This window comes from Olea europaea, chromosome 12 (assembly GCF_002742605.1).
Source record: "Olea europaea var. sylvestris chromosome 12, O_europaea_v1, whole genome shotgun sequence".
NCBI lineage: Eukaryota > Viridiplantae > Streptophyta > Magnoliopsida > Lamiales > Oleaceae > Olea > Olea europaea.
Window position 1 is genome coordinate 6,153,775 of NC_036248.1, and position 4,843 is coordinate 6,158,617.

Below are 4,843 nucleotides of genomic sequence, written 5' to 3' on the forward strand. Positions count from 1 at the left end.
CCATATTTACGGTAATGGAAGAAGAAGAAGTACTGCTAATTGATGTCAAATCTTGAATAAGTTCAATACAGTTCAACAATTTTCCCTTCTCTATTCTTATGAACCCGATAGTGTTCTAACAATGTTCATTGTATGTATTTCTTACCCTGAAACCTACATTGCTATTGCTGCAACTAATTCGGATGGCCTCCAAGAGTAAAGATTTTGATTTTTTAATCCAAATAATTCACCATTAAGAAAATATCATCCCTAAGAATTAGTTAATTAAACAAATACCAAGAGCTCGAATGCATGTTTTTTCTCTTCTAGCCTAAGACTAAGCCTTTGCAATTGTCTATTTTTCATCTGAGACAATTTCCTATGGATGCTTGAAAGTTATCTTTAGCCACCCAATCTATATATATGGATATGTTAATTGACAAGTTCTCCTTTAACCACTCTAATTGTTGGCACTTTTGAAACCTCCTACCAAAGCCTCCCATTTCACTAGAATTAGGATTCACATTTAGTCCAATCTTCTCCTCTTGGCATCTGAAGAATTTGGGTTTCTCACATCACTTTCATGGGTCAAGCTAGCAGCCTCCAACATCCAATTTTGATTTTGGGACACTGATTATGGAACATTGTCAATAGCCATATTTACAGTAATGGAAGAAGAAGAAGAAGTACTACTAATTGATGTCAAATCTCGAATAAGTTCAATACAGATCAACAATCTTCCCTTCTCTATTCTTATGAAACTCGATAGTGTCCTATCAATGTTCATTGTCTGTATTTCTTCCCCTATAACTTACATTATAGGTTTTAATTTTGTTGTGGTCATAATTCGATGTTAGGAAGTAAATTTTGGAAACATTACCCTTTGGAAATATTAGGGACCTAGATGCAGAGAACCTAAATTTTCGTATATACCCCTATCCCTTTGCCAATTCATGTAAACGGTAAACCATGATAGAACCCTTCAGAAAACAGCCCCGCCCTCTCTTTTGCAGTTCGGACGTTGGTATTGAGAGAAATTTAAAAAAAAAAAGAATTTAGATTTGCACATATGTTTACAATCGATTAGGTAAAAATATGCAAGTTCATGTATTATAATTCTTCTGTTGAATGATTTTTTTTCCTTTTCTCTTTTTGCAAAAAGTACTTTCTTTTTCCGTTATTATTATTCATTGTTTGAAGCATTTTGATTTTTTTCAACAACAAATCAAAAAGGAAATAAAATATTCCAATTTCACTATGAAATTATTGTGCAATATGTTTCTAGGTGATGTGTGGTTGCTAAGTACCTATGTTATGGTGAGGTAGATGCTCAAATGAAATGCTACAGTCCTGAATGTGATTTTTTTCAGTGTGCTCAGAAAAGGTGAAAGACTGCATTCTTTCGTATTTATTTATCAAGTGAAAATATAGAACTACGGAATGAAGGAGTCTTTAATCAAAATATGGATGTATAATTATTAAGTCTTAATTTTTTTCGTTTCTTACTTTTTCAGTAGTACAATAAATCACTTAATTGTGGCATAGTGGATTAATTATTGACATAGGCCCGATGGGAATGAACAATCAAGAGATCAATATATTGGAAGTGGTGTTAAATTAGCACATCAAAGGTTCATTTTCAATTCATGGTCAGCCCTAAGAATTTTGAGGTCGTAGACGATGAATTTTCCCATACCTTAAATTCAAATTTTTTTTTTGGCGAGCCTAACAATATTTAAGTAAATCACATACTTATATTTAAATGAATAGTTGTACAATCTAAAAAAATAGAACTTGAATAGAATTTTTTTCGAAGAGAATACGACCTTTTTTATTTGGCACTAGTTTTTTGGTTTAATGAAAGGATGCAAGACATGCCATCCCTAAGAATTAATTAAATAAACAAATACCAAGAACTTGAGTGCAAGTTTTTTTTCTTCTAGCCTAAGACTAAGCCTTTGCAGTTGTCTATTTTTCATCTGAGACAATTTTCTATGGATACTTGAAAGTTATCTTTGGCCACTCAATCTATATATATCGATATGTTAATTGACAAGTTCTCCTTTAACCACTCTAATTGTTGGCACTTTTGAAACCTTGTACCAAAGCCTTCCATTTCACTAGAACTAGGATTCACATTTAGTCCAATCTTCTCCTTTTGGCATCTGAAGAATTTGGGTTTCTCTCATCACTTTTATAGCTCAAGCTAACAGCCTCAAACATCCCATTTGGATTTTGGGGCACTGATAATGTAACAATGTCAATAGACATATTTACAGTAATAGAAGAACAAGAAGTACTATTAATTGATGTCAAATCTTGAATAAGTTCGATACAGTTCAACAATCTTCCATTCTCTATTCTTATGAAACCCGATAGTATCCTATCAATGTTCATTGTTTTAATTTCTTTCCCTGAAACATACATTGCTATTACTGCAGCTAATTCAGACAGCCTCCAAGAGTAAATGTTTATATTTTTGAATCCAAATAATTCACCTTCAAGAAAATACCATCCCTAAGAATTAATGAAATAAACAAATACCAAGAGCTTGAATGCATGTTTTTTTCTCTTCTAGCCTAAGACTAAGTCTTTGCAGTTGTCTATTTTTCATTTGAGACAATTTTCTATGGATACTTGAAAGTTATCTTTAGCCACCCATTCTATATATATTAATATGTTAATTGAAAAGTTCTCCTTTAACCACTGTAATTGTCGGTACTTTTGAAACCTCGTACCAAAGCCTTCCATTTCACTAGAATTGGGATTCACACTTAGTCCAATCTTCTCCTCTTGGCATCTGAGGAATTTAGGTTTCTCTCATCACTTTTATAGCTCACGCTAACAGCCTCCAACATCCCATTTGGATTTTGGGGCACTGATGATGGAAGAATGCCAATAGCCCTATTTACAGTAATGAAAGAAGAAGAAGTACTACTAATTGATGTCAAATCTTGTCTAATTTCAATACAGTTCAACAATATTCCCTTCTCTATTCTTATGAAACCCGATGGTGTCCTATTAATGTTCATTGTCTGTAATTTTCCCCCTGAAACATACATTGCTATTGCTGTAGCTAATTCAGATGGCCTCCAAGAGTAAAGATTTTGATTTTTGAATCCAAATAATTCACCTTCAAGAAAATACCATCCCTAAGAATTAATTAAATAAACAAGTACCAAGAGCTTGAATGCATGTTTTTTTCTCTTCTAGCCTAAGACTAAGCCTTTGCAGTTGTCTATTTTTCATTTGAGACAATTTTCTATGGATACTTGAAAGTTAACTTTAACCACCCAATCTATATATATTGATAGGTTAATTGACAAGTTTTCCTTTAACCACTCTAATTGTTGGCAGTTTTGAAACCTCGTACAAAAACCTCCCATTTAACTAGAATTGGGACTCACGTTTAGTCCAATCTTCTCCTCTTGGCATCTAAAGAATTTGGGTTCTCTCATCACTTTTATAGCTCAAGCTAGCAGCCTCCAACATCCCATTTTGATTTTGGGGCACTGATGATGGAACAATGCCAATAATCATATTTATAGTAATGGAAGAAGAAGAAGAAGAAGAAGAAGTAATACTAATTGATGTCAAATCTCGCATAAATTCAATACAGTTCAACAATTTTTCCTTCTCTATTCTTATGAAACCCGATAGTGCCCTATCAATGTTCATTGTCTGTATTTCTTCCCCTGAAACATACATTGCTATTGCTGCAGCTAATTCATATGGCCTCCAAGTGTAAAGATTTTGATTTTTGAATCCAAATAATTCACCTTCAAGAAAAGATGGAAGACAGAAAGGCCGTTTTAGGGGTTTTTTTTTTGGAAGGCCCCTAAGCTATTGAAGCCCTAGGCCTTGGGTCAGGGCGGCCCTGCCTCAAATTAGCACACAATTAAATTGGATTGAAATAAAGGACCAGACCAAAATAAGTCAATTTTGGTCTAGTTCATTTCCTAATTATGCTGCCAATAGTTTTAGTGGAAATTACACCACATCTTACTTTAAAAATTTAGAATTCTAAAATTAGGTTGGATATTTCATTGTTCAAAAATCAATTGTTTTATTTATTAATTAATTAATTAATATATATATATATATATATATATATATATTAATTAATTAATATACCCTATTTCATTCCAAACCGTAATTCATTTTATTCTTCCCCTTCTTCTCTTCATTCTCATCTTCCTCATCGCACTCTCTCCTCCCTCTCTACCGACGACGCAGGCTTGCACCATCGCCATGAGACAGCGTAGCAAGATACCACCTCCACAAGACGGTGGTGGCGGCAGTGGTGACGGGGTTTTTGTGGTGGTGTTGCTGTTGGGAGGTGGTGTGGTGGTTTTGGCGACGACAGTGGTGATGGGGCTACCGTAGATAGTAATGAGATAGTGGTCGGAAGTGTTGGATGTCATGTGACTATTAAGAGTGTGTGAGCCTCATTTTGGGGAAAGAATGCATGGAGATTGTGTGATTAAAAATTAAGAAAAAGTTTTGATTTCGCATGTAATATTATTTTATTAAAAAATGTGTGGTTAAAAATGAATTTTTAAAAAAATGGGGCTTAAACAAGTGCTAAATTAGTTAATTCGTGATCAATAACTAATATATGACCAATGAAAAAGATAAATTGTAACTAAGAAATATTGTATAACCTAAAAAATTGTTAATTTGTGATCAATAATTTGATAATTTGTGATTTTATAATAAGTTATGACTTATAATATTTGTGATCGATAAATAAATTGTGTTTTATAAATTTTTTAATGTGATCGATGAACCAATTGTGACCGATAAAATTTTTGAGTTGTGATGTTAAAATAATATATGACTAATTAAATCGTTAATTTATGAC